This window comes from Nicotiana tabacum, chromosome 20 (assembly GCF_000715075.1).
Source record: "Nicotiana tabacum cultivar K326 chromosome 20, ASM71507v2, whole genome shotgun sequence".
In the NCBI taxonomy this organism is placed as follows: domain Eukaryota; kingdom Viridiplantae; phylum Streptophyta; class Magnoliopsida; order Solanales; family Solanaceae; genus Nicotiana; species Nicotiana tabacum.
Window position 1 is genome coordinate 135,584,331 of NC_134099.1, and position 18,119 is coordinate 135,602,449.

The following is an 18,119-nucleotide window of genomic DNA, read 5'->3' on the forward strand; positions in this document are numbered from 1 at the left end:
AGATTGTGTCTGATGGTATAGTCAAAGATTGTGGGTAAAAGTCATGATCTTAGGGATACACTCTTGAAATTATGTCTCTAGCTTTGTGTATATATTCTAGGTGTAATCTATCTTTTGCAGTATGAAGTGAAATACACTTACATCATTTACAAGTTTTAACTGATCACAGATAAGTACTTGTTTCCTGGCTAAAGATTTGTGGAATAAAAAATCAACTGATGCAATTCATCTTCATATTCAAACAAATCTAACATGTAAAAATTGAAATAAGATTTATTCAATAAGGTGACAGGAACAAATCCAATCTACAACCCTTTGAATGTCATCTTATTAATACATTCAGTCGAAAACTCATAACTGGTTCAACAATTCTTGCAATTACAACACCTAAAATTGATGTGTAAATAACAACAACAACGACATGCCCAGTATATTCCTATATGTGAGGTCTGAGGAGGGTAGTGAGTATGTAGACCTTGCCCCTACCTTATGCGGGTAGTGATGTGTAAACATATAACGTTATTCAAGACAACAAAAGCTTTAATGAGTTTATTTTCAAGGCATAAATGCTAAAAAAGACCTTCAAAATCAACAACATTTGATACAAATGCTGCAGAAACTCATAATAAAATCACCTTATCGATGCATTTCCATCAACTAATAGTAATTTCTAGAAGGATGACATCTGAATGCAGCTCTCCCTTCCAAGTCTTATGGAGTTGACATAATCAACTGGACTGTGAGCAGAAATGCCCGGAAGAAATAGCCCTACAATCCCAAGCAGTACTGAATCCCAACTCTCCTTGTACTCAGATCCATATATGTAAGCTTCTAATGAACTCCCAACCAGCATTCAGATACACTGGTAACACGAATCGCAGCCCAAAAAAGTTCGAGATAAATGCAGACAATAAGGCATTGATGTTTACCTGCTCAATGTATAAGCTGTTGTAATACATGCAAATACCAAAATGCTTATACAGGAATGTTTTATCATCATAAGGTAACCTCGGAACAAGATCATTGCAATAAACAACTCTAAAGTACTTAGCACTCGATGTTCCAAATGAGCTTCCATAAACTTCCCTAACTGTCTGTTCCCAATCCTAGGTTGCCCGTATATGTATACGCCCAATAATCGTTGCATGACTTTCACTTCCTCGTGCATCACTAGCTCCGTTGGAAATAGTATAGCCAACGCTCCTCCTAAGCTATGTCCTGTAACAACAAATTTAGCATTCTCGTGCTCCTTTAGTAAGCTTTTGAGTTTACTTCTAACAGCATAGTAAGCAGTCTTCTGTGGCGGCTGCTCTGAGTCGGAGGAGGATTGGTTTGATCCACTGTTTGCATCAACATTCTCTGAATTGGTATATTTTGCATTTTTAACGAAGATTTGTTCATGAAACGTCGAAGTATTTCCTCTGTTTCCTAAGCCTAAAGCCTCCAAAAATCCCATGTGTACTTTTCCCAATTTCGGAATCTCATACCAAGAATAGTCAAAATCAGTGATCCAATCATCAGCATCGAATGGCTCTGTACCCCTAAAGCTGATCAAAATCAAGTTTGCATCTTTTGGCTTATCGCATAATATAAATACTTGTGTGGATCTCTCTTTCTGGTAATCTGTCGCAATAAATACACAGGAGAAGAGAGCAAATACTCATATGATCATAAAAGCAAGGAGCAATGTGATAAATCTTTTGAAAATGAAGGATATAAGTTGAGTTCTCACCATTCCAGCAGTTGTAAAAACCCACAAAATGCATCTGATAAATGACAAGGGAAGCATAATCTTGGATCAGCTAATGTAAAATATACCACAAAAAAGGTAAAGAAAATAATAAACAAGCTAAAGTATACCTTCCAGTGAAGATTTACAACATCTCTAACGACCTTTTCGTTAACTTTGAAGCCATCATACATAAGTCCATAAGAGGTCTGTGTCCTATTCCACGTGAATTTTCGTATCTCCGAAATCAGGTTGATCAATTTCGTTGGTTAAAATTTCAGTCTTGTATAAGTTTATTCGCCCATCTACATGGCCAATGGTACTGTTACGCGGCGCCTTCCTGAGATTCCTTGGCAGGGCGACGTAAGGCTAAGCAACTGATGTCAGTGCAGTTATTGTCCGCCAACTGAGGTCCCCTCCGTACGCTAGACTAGATTTTCAGTGTCGTACGGAAAAACTAATGTCAAGAGCAATTGAGAGAACAGAAATGAGAATTGAGAATGAAAGAAAGCTTGACTGCATTGATGAAAGCTATTACAAAAAGCAACGCGGTGTCGAGGGGGAGACACCAGTACAGAGAATTGTTTGCTTGCTAGAAAGTTTGATTGTTTGATCCCCCCTAATAATGCTTAAAAAAATAATCCAAAGCTACAAGATTAGACTTGACTAAGCTAGAGAAACATAATGGAAGTACATGAAATAAACCTACTCTACATTTACAATGAAAAGGACTTAGTTTTCTACAAGGCAGAAACAGGTCCGTTGTCAACAGTAGCGTCTTTGGCATCACGGTCGGCACACGCGACATTGTCTAACACGGCGCTGTTGGCATCTGCCTACGGCTGGGCGCTGGCGAGGGATATCGGTGGGGTGATAGAGGCACATGCGCGTTTGTCACTTGGCACGGCCAAGACCACGGGGCCATCCGTGGCGCTAGGCATTGGGAGGCTTGCTAGGACGTCACGGGGCGCGCCCAAGGGGTCATGGAATATGGCTGGAAAGCCGCCCATGACATTCTCTCCCACCTGAGTTGGCGACGTCCTCAGCGCCTTACTTGCAATATAATCTTCAATTAGGCTCTTGTAGGCTTTGAGGTTTGCTCCCCTCTCCCAAGTATTCTCCTCTGCATCACAGCCCTGCCATTTCACCAACAACTCTTGGTGATCTTTCCTTGAGGCATGAATAACTCTATCATCAAGGATAACTTCAACACTCCTTTTCTCGGTTGAATTGGGACCTCGAATACTGGGTATTGTGAGCTGGCTCCGTGAAGGATCCTTCGTGTGTTCCCTAAAAGGTTTCAGGAGGCTGACATGGAAGACAGGATGAATTTTCCACCAAGCTGGGGTATCCACCCGGTATGCAACTTTCCCAATGCGCCTTTCAATGGACAGAGGTCCAATGTATTTTTGCAATATGAGAGGGTCATGGACCCCCGCAAATAAGTACCGCTTTGGAATTTTGACCATCACTTCTCCTACCTGGTATTCAACAAAGCGACGATTCTGATCAGCATGCCTCTTCATCCGTTTTTTAGCTTTGACAAGATAGCTTCGCACTATCTCCAAAGTTTGCTTCCACTCTTTTGAGAAGCTAGCAGCTCGAGGAGATTTAGACATATTTGGTGCATTCATAGTGTGTGGGAGTAGCGGTTGTTGTCCGGTAACAATTTCAAAAGCGCTTTTATTTGTACTAAAGCTCTTTATTGAATTGAAACACAGTTGAGCATCATCCAGAAGCTTCACCCAATTCTTCTGCGATCCGATTACAAAGTGGCGGAGATATTCCTCCAACATACCATTGAACCGCTCCGTCTGGCCATCAGATTGCGTATGAAAACTTGAGCTGTGACTCAATTTTGACCCAAGGCACTTAAAGAGCTGGGTCCAAAAGTTGCTAGTGAAGCGTGAGTCGCGATCACTAACAATGTCTTTGGGCAGGCCCCAATATTTGACGACATGAGAGTTCGAGCTGTATCTTCTACTGATATATATTGTGGGTCTGCAATAAAGGTAGCATACTTGGAAAATCGATCCACCACAACCAAGATAGTTGTGAGATCTCCGACCTTGGGCAATCTGGTGATGAAATCCAGGGAAACGCTTTCCCAAGGTCTTTTTGGGACAGCTAGCGGTTCTAAGAGTCCCGCTTATGTCAAGCGGTTCGACTTGTCCTTCTGGCATACTAGACAAGTCTTCACATACTAAGCGACGTTATCGGCCATTTGAGGCCAATAATATGCACGGCGAAGTAACGCCATGGTGCGTTCTTCACTGGGATGGCCGACCCACAAAGTATCATAGCATTCCGCCAGAAGAGTCCTTCGCAGATCTCCTCCTTTAGGAATATAAAGTCGGTTCCCTTTCACTTTCAGGAAACCATCTTCCATGTAGAACTAGCGAGTCTTGCCCTGTCCTACCAAATCAACCAAATATTGTGCAACAGGATCTTTAATGAGTAGATCCTGTATCTGGTCCTTGATGGAGGTGGCTACTTCGCTCCCTCTTAGGGTGGTGAGTAAGCACACCAATGCTAGGTCAGCTCTCCGACTGAGCGCATCAGGAACATGATTGGTCTTCCCACTTCGGTACTCCAGGCTGAAGTGGAATTCATCTAGAAGTTCTTGTCGACCATTTAGCTTCGGCTAAGTCATGAAATGGATAACAACTGTGTTGTCTGTCTTGACCATGAACGGGGTCCCCAGTAGATAGTGCCTCCAAAGGCGCAAGCAGTGGATGATAGCTAATAATTCTTTCTCATAGGCGGCATAGCGCTGCTCTGCATCCTTCAACTTCTGACTCTCATACGCTACAAAATGCCCTTCTTGTAGCAAGACACCGCTCAGGGCATAGTCGGATGCATCCGTTTGTACCTCGAATAGCTTGGCCAAATAAGGGAGGGCCAAGACAGGGCTACTAGACATAGCCGCTTTTAATGCGTTGAAGGCCTCTGCTCGCCTCGGTCCCCAATCCAGAGTGTGACCTTCTTGAGGAGTTCTGTCTAGGGCACCACAATGAGGGAATAGTTTTTCACAAATCGCCGGTAGAAATTGCATAGGCCAAGGAACAGCCTCAAGTCGTGGATATCCTTAGGCGGCGACCAATCTGTGATTGCCTGAATCTTTTGTTGGTCCATCTTGATCCGTCCTTCCTAGATGACATGTCCGAGGAAGTCAATTTGCTTTTTAGCAAAAGAGCACTTGGATAGCTTCGTATATAGTTCATGCTCCCGCAATCGAGCTAGGACCTTCCGCAAGTGCATCAGGTGTTCCTCCAATGTTTGGCTATATACCATAATGTAATCCAAGTAGACCACCCCGAATTCGTCAATGTATTCTCGGAAGACTTGGTTCATCAGAGTGCAAAATGTAGCTGGGGCGTTAGTCAAGCCGAATGGCATGACTAGGAAATCGTACAACCTATATCTTGTCACACAAGCCGTCTTATGTTCATCACCCTCTGTGATCCGAACTCGCCAGTAACCTGTCTTGAGGTCTATCTTGGTGAATACTGTCGCACCACCCAGTCTATCAAACAAGTTTGCCATTAGAGGAATATGGTACTTGTTCTTCACGGTGATTTTGTTTAGAGCTCAATAATCCACACAGAGTCGCAAGCTGCCATCATGTTTCTTTTGGAATAGAACAAGGGGACCCGTATGGGGACTTGGAGGGTACAATGATCCCTGTATCTAGCATTTCCGTCAATTGTCTCCGAAGCTTGGTGAGTTCGGGTTGTGACATTCTATAAGGCGCTCGGGCAGGTGGCTTCGCACCTGGCACCAACTCAATTTCATAGTCCACAGTGTGCCTAGGCAGGAGCCGCTTTGGCATGTCTTGTGGCATGACATCTTCAAACTCCAGTAGTATTTCCTTCATGGGTTCAGGAATGGGACTCGAGGAACGTTCAATATGTTTAATGCAGACAGTTGCCAGGAACGTAGGTTCATTCCTTTTGACCCCCTTCTTCAACTGCAAGGCCGAGATGTTCTCAACGGCTATCTTCATGGGCATGCACGGGATAATGTAGGGCTTGGACCTATTGGTTCCCATCATCAGTAGCATGTCTGCAAATGGTACAGGCATGGTATTGGTTTGCCTTAGGAATTCCAACCCAACTATCAACTCGAAGTCATCTATGATCACCACTCGCAGGTTGAATTTCCTTCATAAGGGCCAAGCTTCACCGGTACCTCTTTGGCTATTCCACCCATTGGCTGGGGAGGTGAGTTAATAGCCTTGATGTGACCTCTACCTTTCCCTACAACTAGACCAAGTCTCTCCACCTGAGTTGAGGCTAAGTAGTTGTGGGTAGCACCCGTGTCTATCATAGCCTGAATGGGCTTGCCATTCACCTTCATCTCAACGAATATTAAGGTTCTCTCTTGTTTAAGAGTAGTCTCCTCATCCTCCTTCTTTTTTCCTTTCTTGGTGACGGACATGGGTCCTTCTTCTTACGGATACCAGCACTGGTCTCTGCTAATGCCTTAGAAATGGAGCCGACAATTGCATTGAAGGCACCTACTGGTTCAGTATGGTCCGCATCGTCTGAGTCATCATCAGTCCCATCATCAAAAGCCTGATGGGCATTCATCTGTGCATGTGGACACTCATTGTTCCAATGTGGTCCGCCGCAATGACGGCATCCTGAAGGAGGCTTTCTCCCCCGGTCATTGTTGTTTGATGCAACACTGTTGCTGGCTGAGGAGGGAGCCTTATATTTGTTTGAGCTCTGATATCCCCCACTTTTGCTAGGGCCACCATTTCTAGGCTGGCCCCCTTTGAATCCCGCTCGGGTAGGCGGCTGAGGCCTATCCTTCCGAGCTTCCATTTAATAGTCCCAAAGGCATTAGCTACTTGGATTACCTTGGGCAGGGTATCTACCCTTTGTCTTTGTAGCTCCACACGGACATAAGGTTTCAACCCTTCCAGGAAGGTGAAGAGCTTGTCTTTGTCCCCCATGTCACGTATGTTTATCATGAACGCGGAGAATTCCCGCACGTAGTCCCGCGCTGATTTGGTCTGGCGGAGCTCCCGTAGTTTTCTCCTTGCATTGTATTCCACATTTTCGGGGAAGAACTGTAGGCGTATGGCTGCCTTCAATTCTGCCCATGTCTCGAGAGCATCTTCACCGGCCCTGATGGCTTCGTACTTCACCCGCCACCAGAGTTTAGCATCACCCTGAAGATACATGGCAGCAGTTGCTACCTTCTTAGATTCTTCTAGGTCCCCAACAGCATCGAAATACTGTTTGACGTTAAAGATGAAGTTCTCCACTTCCTTGGCATTCCTAGCTCCACTGTATGGCTTTGGATTAGGAATTTTAAGTTTTTGTGTCAAGGAAATGGGGTTTGTAGCGCCCCAGATTTGGTTTCCATCGCCTTGAAGCCGGCCCTGTAAAGCAGCATTGACAACATTGAGCTTGTCTGTCAAGTCATCAATAGTTTGTTGCATGGCAGTCACCCTCTCTGCCTCTTGTGCCCCGTAAGCTAAATCCTCGGCACGCTCCTATTGGAGTCTCTCAAATTTGCCAAAAATTTCGGCTGCCTCTATGGCTGCCGTTTGTCGGTCTCCCTCAAAGTCGCGACTGATGTTTTCTATGTCAACTTCGGCCTGGAGCACCATTCGGTCCAGGTCGTCCAACCTTTGCCTTAGGCTGGTGATAACTTTATCCCAGAAGAGGATAGGGAGCTAAGGCTATAGAGTTCGAACAGCTTAAGCAAGGGAATAAAAGTGTTCAAGAGTATTACGTGGAACTCATAAGGCTAGCTAAACATGCTCCTCACATGGTTAAGACAGAAAAAGCAAAGATTCACAGGTTTGTTAGCGGTTTGGCTTACCACATTAAGGATACGACATCAGCTGCAGTGGTAGGAATGACAACTTTCTCCTCTGTTGTGGGATTCGTTAAGCACTTAGAAAAAGACAAACAACAAAGGAGAGAAGAAAAAGAGCATAACAAGAAAGTCTGGACAGCGGGCAGGTTTAATGGTATACCCAGCGGAGATGGAAGGGATTCCTCTAATAAGGAGTCATTAGCACCAGCTTAGTCCAGTCATCAGTCTGGTGGTGGGTCTTTCTTTAGACGTACTCAGAGTTATGGAAATCAGTCTCGCCAGAATCAGAATTTTAGGACATCATCCTCACATAGCCAGAGTTAGGATGAGCAACATTCACACCAATAAGGTCTTTGTGGAACCTGTAAGCGGCAACATTCAGCTTAGTGCAAGCTCGGGTTTCATGGTTGCTATCATTATGGAGACATTGGTCATATAAATGCCAACTGCCCAACGTTGCGACGTAATTTTAGTGGTGGATCAACTTGTCCTTCTAGTTCCTAAGCTACTGTAGTTCCACCATCCCAGGCTCGTGGTTCTCATAATCATACCGGGCATGGGGAAGGCAGAGGTGCAGATCGAGTTACTCAGGGAGAGGGGCAACCCCGTTTATTTGCTACACTTGACTGTCAGAGTGCAGAGGCATCTGCAGAAGTTATTACAGGTATACTTTTAGTCTGCTCACATAATACTTATGCCATAATGGATCCAGGTTCAACATTTTCATACGTGACTCCATACTTTGCAATTAACCTTGGACTAGAACCTGAACAACTTAGTGAGTCATTCCTAGTATCTACTCTAGTTGGCGAGTCAGTGAAAGTCACAAGAGTCTATAGAGGTTGTATAGTTTCAGTCCAAGGTCGCAACACCAAAGCCGATCTCATAGAGTTAGAAATGGTGGATTACGATGTGATCATGGGTATGTATTGGTTATATTCCTGCTATGCCATCTTAGATTGTCATGGCAAGATAGTCAGGTTCCAATTTCCAAATAAAGAAGTTTTAGAGTGGAAGGGTAGTTCAGCAGCGCTTGTAGGTAAGTTTATTTCTTACCTTAAGGCACAACGAATGATCGGTAAGGGGTGTCTCGCCTATTTGGCTCACATCATTAATCCAGAATCAGAACCACCAGCTCTTCAGTCTGTGCCAGTTGTTAGAGAATTTCTAGAAGTTTTCCCAGATGACCTTCTCGGATTTCCTCCTGAATGAATCATAGACTTTGGCATTGATCTCATGCAGGCACTCAGCCCATATCTATACCTCCTTATAGAATGGCTCCAATAGAACTTAATGAGTTGAGAGAACAGTTGAAAGACCTTCTTGACAAGGGCTTCATCAGGCTGAGTGTTTCACCGTGGGGTGCCCCCGTCCTGTTTGTCAAAAAGAAAGATGGGTCTCTTAGAATGTGTGTCGACCATCGGTAGTTGAATAAAGTTACCATTAAGAACAAGTACCCACTGCTAAGAATTGATGATTTATTTGATCAACTTCAGGGTGCAAAGTACTTTTCAAAAATAGACTTGAGGTTGGGGTACCATCAGTTGAGAATCAGGGAAGAAGATATATCTAAAATAGCCTTTCGAACTCGCTACGAGCACTATGAATTTCTAGTGATGTCCTTCGGGTTGACAAATGCTCAAACTGCATTCATGGACCTTATGAACAGAGTTTTCAAGCCATTCTTGGATACATTTATTATTGTGTTTATAGACGATATTTTGGTGTACTCTAAGAGCAAGGAAGATCATGCAGAACACCTCAGAATAGCCTTGAAGACCTTGAAGGAGAATGAGCTTTATGCCAAGTTTTCAAAATGTGAGTTCTGGTTGTAGTCAGTGGCATTTTTAGGCCACGTGGTATCTAGTGAAGGAATAAAAGTAGACCCTCAGAAGATAGAAACAGTCAAAAACTGGCCAAGGCTGACAACGCTAACCGAAATAAGAAGTTTCTTGGGGTTAGCTGGCTACTATAGAAGGTTTGTAGAGGGGTTTTCCTCACTTGCAGCTCCATTAACTAAGTTGACTCAGAAGGCAGTTAAGTTCCAGTGGTCATGCGCTTGTGAGTAGAGTTTTCAAGAGTTAAAGAAGAGGTTGACCACTGCACCCGTGTTAACCTTGCTGATAGGTTCGGGTGGGTTCACATTGTATTGTGATGCCTCAAGAGTTGGTCTTGATTATGTTCTTATGCAAAATGGAAAAGTTATTGCTTATGCTTCCATGTAGTTAAAGAACCATGAAAATAACTACCCCACACACAACTTGGAGCTTGCAGCAGTGGTGTTTGCTTTAAAAATATGGCGACACTATCTTTATGGCGAGCATTTTGAAGTGTTTACAGATCACAAAAGCCACCAGTACATTTTCAAGCAAAAAGAATTAAATTTAAGACAAAGAAGGTGGCTCGAGCTATTGTAAAATTATGACATCAATATCCTTTATCACCCGGGCAAAGCTAATGTGGTAGCAGATGCACTTAGTAGGAAGTCAATGGGTGTCTTGGCCCATCTTGTAGTACAAAGGCGATCTTTGGGTCGAGAAATTCAAAAACTAGCAAATGATGGAATTAGATTGGATGAGACCAAAGAATGAGGTATAACTGCTTATGCCTTAGCGCAATCCTCTCTAGTTGCACATGTTAAGGCTAAGCAAGATGAAGATTCGTACTTAGTGAAGTTAAAAGGAAGGAGTTAGAAACAAAGAAATCACTGCTTTCACTCTAGGAAGTGACAGAGTTTTGAAGTTGAATGATCGGTTATGTGTGCCTGATGTAGATGGTCTTAGGAAAACCATAATGGAAGAAGCTCACAGTTCGAGGTACTCTGTCCACCCAGGTGCTACCGAAATGTATCTGGACTTGAAAGAGTTGTATTGGTAGAAAGGCATGAAGAAGCAAGTAATAGAACATGTGGCTAAATGTTTGAATTGACAGCAAGTCAAAGCCGAGCATCAGAGGCCTGGTGGCCTAGCTCAAGATATAGAGATACCACAGTGGAAGTGGGAGATAATTAATATGGATTTCGTAGTAGGTCTACCTCGCACATATCGTAAGCATGATTCAATTTGGGTTATTGTAGACCGACTGACAAAATCCGCGCATTTTCTACCAGTAAAGACGACAGATTCCCCAGAGCAGTATGCACAGTTGTACATCAAAGAAATAGTCCGATTGCATGGTACTCCAATTTCAATCATATCTGACAGTGGCCCTCAGTTCACGGTGCATTTTTGGAAGGCATTTCAGAAAAGATTAGGTACCAAGGTCAATTTAAGCACCGTTTTCCATCCACAGACCGATGGCCAGGCAAAGGACCATTCAAACTCTCGAAAATATGTTGCGTGCGTGTGTTATAGATTTTTGAGGTAATTGGGATGATCACTTGCCACTTATAGAATTTTCTTACAATAACAGCTATCAGGTCAGCATTGGTATGGCTCCTTATGAAGCGTTGTATGGGCGGAGATGTAGGTATCCAGTGGGTTGGTTAACCAGCATAAGGTGTCATTGATCGGTCCAAAGTTTGTTTGTGAGGCCTTAGAGAAAGTTCAACTAATTAGAGAAAGATTGAAAGCGGCTCAGAGTCGTCAGAAATCCTATTCTGACAAGAGGCATCGTGACTTAGAGTTTATGGTTGGTGACAAGGTATTTTTGAAATTTTCACCAATGAAAGGAGTTATGAGGTTTGTAAGAAGGGAAAACTTAGTCCTAGATTTATTGGACCTTATGAGATAATAGAAAAGAAGGGAAACATGGCTTATGAACTAGCTTTGCCCGTTGAGTTTTTCTCTGTTCATCCTGTCTTTCATGTGTTTATGCTTAGAAAGTACATTCATGATGAGTCGCATATAATACTTGCCGATACCATAGAAATTAAAGAAGGCTTGACTTATGAAGAGGTACCTCTAGAAATTCTCGATAGGCAAGTAAGAAAGTTGAGAACAAAAGATTTAGCATCGGTAAAAATTTTGTGGAGTAATCATGATTCAAAAGAGGCTACGTGGGAGGTCAAGGAAGATATGAGAAAGAAATATCCATATTTATTTGAAAAAAAAGGTATGTGAACTTAGGTTTGGATTGACAGTGTTTATGTCCTTACTAGATTATACTTAGTTGTTGAAGTAATTTAGTTTTTGTCAGAGTATTTAGTTATTTAATAATTTAGTGCCATGCCAGAGTACATTTAACTCCTTAAAGTGATTTACTTTTGCTAAAGTGTTGTGCTTTAGATTCTTGTTGGTTATTGTGGTACCTCCTTGCCGGAGTGTGAGTAATTAATTTATGAGTTGTGTATGGTGCCTAAGAATGGCCTGTTATGGTATATTTGGTTGATGTTGGTATAGTTGTGGTATTTGTGACAGGGATATTTTTTTGGATAATCCAATTTACAAGGGAAACTCTGCCGAAATTTTTGAAAATTTAGGGAGTTAGCCAAAATTTGAGTCCCTTAGAAGAGTGAGTAATGCAAGAAAACTTAAGAGGTTCAAGGACTTAAGGAATGATTGTTAGCTTAAGAATACGGCCCTAGCAACATTCGAGGACGAATGTTTTTAAGGAAGGAAGATTGTAACACTCCTCAAATTTATAAAAGTTTCCAGACCGCTAAATATAGAATTTAATTTTTATAATCTTAAATTATACTTTTATTACGGATTAAAACCCCTTGTGATTGATTTTTGAGTTACTTCTATATTTATAAATAATTGGTTACATAATTATGGTAATATTAATAATTTTAATATTACTAATTATTAAAAGTGGGTATCATTAGTTATTAGTTAAGTCAAAACAAAACAAAAAGGGAAAAGAAATAAAAGTAAAATAAAAATAAAAAGGAGGGGGAGGGGCATAAAGTGGCTTGAAACGAATTTCTTTTTAAAAAAAGTCAAAAGGCTTGAAAGCCTTAATCAAACACAACTAAAAAAAGGCCTGAAGGCAAGCCTTAACAAAACAGAAGGTTTAAAACTTCTATTCGTGAGACTCACGTATCAATAAGTAACAAAGGCAGCAAGGTTGTTTACGCAGACAAGTAATTATAGGGTTCTTTACAAATCACTAATTCTCGAACTCAGGTATATAAAATTTTCTATTTTCAATTATCCTAAAGTAGTAGTAGGTAAGAATTGAATAGTTAATTCCCTTCTTTCTCTGTATCAACATTAAATTTCATGTTTAGGTGTGAAACTTTGAAATTATTTAAAAGGCATCGGTCATTGTAGAATCAACTGTTTGACGGGCATAAATTGGACTGGGGCCTACGTATTGGCTCGAGGAGTTTTGAGGTGAGTTGATACAACCCTTTACTAAAGTGGTTTAACTCACAAAAGCACGCATACAAGGTGTTTGATGAATTGCTTAAAAGAGTTTATATTTACTTAATTGGAGCTAGTGAGTACCTATTAACTTAGAATTGTTCTAGCAAAAGTTTAAATGATTTATTATGATATACGTGCATAAATTTTTAGATTTTTGTGTTATTCTTATATGCTATTTTCATGTTAAAAATTTATGAAGAAGCAAGAATCTTTAGAAATACTTTTACATGTTTATTTCATTCCTATGCCATACTTTACATTTAAGGATACCAGCATGAGCATGTACATGATGTTCCATAAAGAAAAGATCTAGACTTGAAAAGTCACAAGAAGAAGTTTTAGAAAGAAAAGATTTTTGGGAGTATTATTCTGAGAAGGGGTCATCGTCCAGGCTGAGGGTCCTGACCAAGGCGTTGACTTCCTGAAACTACTTGTGCCAAAGTAGGGAGCACACGAGCCGAGGGTCTCGTTGCTGAGAATTTACTTAGCCATGCTAAGGTATTATACATGAGCGCTGAGAACCATGAAGCGAGTGGTACCTCGTGGATTGGGCCTATTCGATCAGGTTGGGATCGAACTCGTGCCGATCACACGCTGATTGAGACAAAATTAAGTCAGGATAGTTGGAACTCCCAAAGTATAAAGTGAAGTATTTTTTTATTATAAGAAAGCAAAAGAAAAGAATTTCTTTTAGAATATTCATAAACTGCTATTATGCAATTATTTTTGAATTATTCTTATAAGTTTTATGTTTTACATGCATTTAGAACATTTGCTCGTAATGTATATGTTATTAAAGTTTCGCCCCCTGTTGTTGAGACTCACTGAGTACAATGAATGGTACTGACGTTCTCTTTTGGGAACCTACATTGGTCTGCGGTACAACGTAGGAACCGGTTTTGCAGGCGAGCATGCTACTAGTTAGGACTTCATTCTCTTCCAGTGCTATTGGTAAGCTCCGCTTTTGTTCGTGGAGTATTCCTTAGAGTTATCTTTATTTAGTTATTTCTTTGTTTACTTAGAGAACTGGCCAAGAAATCTCATGTCCTGAGCAGTGCGTCATTTTATCAGTAAAGGTTTCATAGACATAGTCGTTGGGTTAAGATTCAGATGTTTTTGATAATAACTTAGCAGTAATTCAATAGTTACTACGAATAAAGTTTTGGAGTTGATTTATTTAAATATTTAAATTAATCAAAAGTATTTGGTTAGTGTCACAACCCCGGTTCGCCCTCCGTGAACCATCGTGAAGGCACTTAGTCCTCTACGACTAGGTAAGCCTAAATTGCGGAAGTTAAACCAAGTGCGGAATAAAAACAAATTAAAACAGAATGAAGAACGATAAAATAGTGTTTAAAAGTGCCGCTCGGCATACACAATAGTTAACTCTCAAATCATTACATACTTCCAAGACCCGGAAACCCATGAATCACAAGCTAAGAATCACTACACAGTCTAACTCCAAAATATCTAATAAGGGAAAGAAATACAGAAGGGCAAATGTTCAAAAGCTAGAATAGAAAGGGACTCCTCGGTCTGCGAACGCGGCAGATATACCTCGAAGTCGCTGAAGCAGTCGCCTCGCCTCAAGGGTGATAGGACTGAATCGCAGTACCTGGGTCTGCACATGAAAAACATGTGCAGAAGGGGCATGAGTACACCACAGCGGTACTCAGTAAGTGCCAAGCCTAACCTTGGTCGGGTAGTGACGAGGAAGGTTAGGGCCTTACTGAGGTTAAATAAAATATAAAGATCATCTGTATAGAACAGAACAGTATAACTAAGTACAGCAGTAAAATAACACAGGATGTACAGGACAACAACAACTATAGAAGCAAGGTAAACACAGAAAGGAATACAGCTCAGCACCAATAATAACAATCGGGGATCTCCCAGGATACCGTCCTGTAGTCCCATATGTACATATCCAATGGATCTCCCGAGATCCCGTCCCGTAGTCCAACTCATAGTGCGCGGAGATCTACCGAAATTCTGTTCTGTAGTCCCCAAATGTAAATATCCAGTACTAGGGGAATCTACCGGGTGCATTCCCGTAGTTCCATATAACTGTGCAGAGGGATCTACCGGAATCCCACACCCATAGTCCCAAAATAAACAGACAAGGGGGAGCTACCAGAATCTCACATCCGTAGTCCCAAAATAAACAGACAAGGGGGAGCTACCGGAATCCCACATCCGTAGTCCCAAAATAAATACACAGCAACAATAGGAAAATATACAGAAATGGCAAAAATTTCATATTAAGGCAACAAATGATTCTAGACTAACATGCTGCACATAATTCAGGTAAGGCAGGTTGAGCAAATAAAGCAATTAAGTCACTTAGACATGCTTTTCTAAGCTAACAACAGGCTTAATAGTGCAAGTAATAAAAACAGGAAAGGAAACACGCTAATGATTACTTAATGAAAACCGAATTTCCAACAATTAGCACAAGTACGCACTCGTCACCTGACGTACAAGGCATCTTAATTACCAAATATACCAATCCTAAGGGGAAGGTCCCCCACACAAGGTTAGACAAGCCACTTACCTCGAACCGACTCAATAATCAATCCGAAATCACGCTCTTACCATGAGTACTCGACTCCAAATGGCCCAAATCTTTTCAATTCAATTGCATAATGTAAATAACACTTCAAGTAACTGATTCTACAAAGAAATTCTAAGTTAATATGTGAAATTAGGTAAAATGACCAAAACGTCCCTCAAGCCCACGTCTCGGAATCGGGTAAAATTTATATTTTTAGAATCCTCACGCTCTCATGAGTTTAACCATATCAAAATTATCCCAATCCAATGCCAAATCCCCAATCAAAACTCAATTTCTTGGTCTAAGAACTTTTCCCCCAATTTCCACCATAATTTCGAAATTAAAGGATGGATTTAAGTGTAGATTCATGGAAATTAGTCTAAACCGAGTAGGATTACTTACCCAAATCGTCCAGGTAAAAATCTCTTCAAAAATCGCAATCTCCCGAGCTCCCAAGTCCAAAATATGAATTATGGCTTAAACCCTCGATTTTGAGTTTTAAAAATCTGCCCAGGCAATTCCTTAATCGCAAACGCGAGGCTACTATCGTGAACGCGATGCACTAAAGTTCCACTGGCCAGTCTCCCTCTTCGCAAACGCGATGGCTGAGTCGCGAATGCGATGAATATTTCTCTCCTCCTACGCGAACGCGAGACTGCCTTCACGAACGCGTAGGCACAAAGTCCCACAGCCTCGCGAACGCGGAAGCTCCTTCGCGAACGCGAAACATTAATTCCTCACCAGCCCCAGATCCTCTTCGCGAATGCGAGACCCCACTCGCGAACGCGAAGAAAGAAACCAGAACTGGGCTGCTGCAAATTTTCTGCAATTTCTCTAAGTTCCAAAATGACCCATTGAGCATCCGAAACACACCCGAGGCCCCCGGGACCTCAACCAAACATGCCAACCAATCCTAAAACATTATTCAAACTTGTTCCAACCTTCAGAACGGTCAAAACAACATCAAAACATCTATTTTTCATCGGATTCAAGCCTAAGAAATATTCCAAAAACTCTAAAAATATGCTTTCGATCAAAATGTCTATCAAACCTCGTCCGAATGACCTGAAATTTTGCACACACGTCAGATTAAACACTACGGAGCTACTCCAACTCCGGAATTCCATTCCGACCCTCGGATCAAAATCTCACTATCGAACCGGAAACTTCAAAAATTCAACTTTCGGCATTTCAAGCCTAAATTAGCTACCGACCTCCAAAACACAATCCGAACACGCCCCTAAGCCCGAAATCACCCAACGGAGCTAACGGAACCATCAGATTTTCATTCTGAGGGCGTCTTCATACTGTTTTGACTACGGTCAATTTTCCAACATTTAAGCTCTCATTTAGGGACTAAGTGTCCCAAAACTCTCCGAAACTCAAAATCGAACACCCCGGTAAATCAAAATAGCAGAAATAAACTTGGGGAAAAAAGTTTTGGAGTTGATTTATTTAAATATTTAAAATTAATCAAAAGCATTTGGTTAGAGTATTGCCTTGTTGCATATAAAGTTTGGGGTTATAATAGATTTGATAAGCAGAGATGATTCGCTCGGTCATGTTTAGTGATCGAATGCCGGTCCCGACTTGTTCAGAAAATGGGTCGTGACATAACCCTTTACTTAGGTATGCAACAGACTGCCCCTTCTGCATTAATATAGCTCCAATGCCCATGCTGCATGCATCAGTCTCTATTTCAAATGGTTGTAAAGTAAACCAAGAAAGCTGCTGCCATTGAGAGAGAAGAGAGTCAGCATATATAAACTCCAGAAAAAAGTCAGTCCATTCCATTGGCTTGCCAAAAACCTTCAATATCTTCCTCACAAATATGACCCATCTATGATCTGCCACCTCATCATCATTCTCACGCAGCTGTAACTCTTCATTTTCAAGGACATGATCATGATCACCAGTACTAGAATATTCAAGAAACTTAGTACCACTTTCTTTATCTCCCTATACGCCAAAGCGTACGAGGTCCCAGATTCCTCCATTTTCGGGATTCACAATCAAGAACCGAACATTCTCTGTAATAGTGGCCATGTGGAGAATTAAACACAGTCTAGTCCAGTCAACTTCTTAATTTTTGACTGTTCGAAGAAACTATATAACGTACTATTACTATTCTTAATTTTTGACTGTTCGAAGAAACTATATAACGTACTACTACTATTCTCCTAAGCGTACGTAGAATTGTTGATTGATGCATTCTTAGGATGATTAAATGTGAATTTATACTACTTCTGTGGAAATGGATAGTTGTCAGCAGTCACGTGTAGTAAAAGTATTTAATTTGTGTTACATTACATATACGGTGAAGGGGAGCTTTGGTAGTAAAGTTGTTGTCACGTGGTTAGGAGGTCATAGTTTTTTATTTACTTTGTTTGGTCCATAATAAGTGATCAATTTGCTTTTTTTTATTTTAGTTCAAAATAAGGGTCCATTTATATAATACGAAAAAAATCAATTTATTTTTCCAAAATTACCCTTATATACGTATCTCTAAAGTCATTTACTCCTCACATTTGAGAAGAGAAGTAAGTACTACTATAACTATGGTGCAATATTTAATGAAGGGTAGTTTAGTCACACTAACTATTTTCGTCTAGAATTTAGTATTTTCTTAATGGGTGTGCCCAAAGCAAATTGGTCACTTATTATAGAACGGAGGGAGTATTTATCTATA

At 41.2% G+C, this 18,119-nt stretch overlaps 1 pseudogene; it reads right to left on the reverse strand.

Moving 5' to 3' along the window:
- Positions 1 to 642: 642 nt before the first annotated feature.
- On the reverse strand, positions 643 to 17,476 carry LOC142174551 (triacylglycerol lipase OBL1-like; annotated as a pseudogene).
- Positions 17,477 to 18,119: the final 643 nt, after the last annotated feature.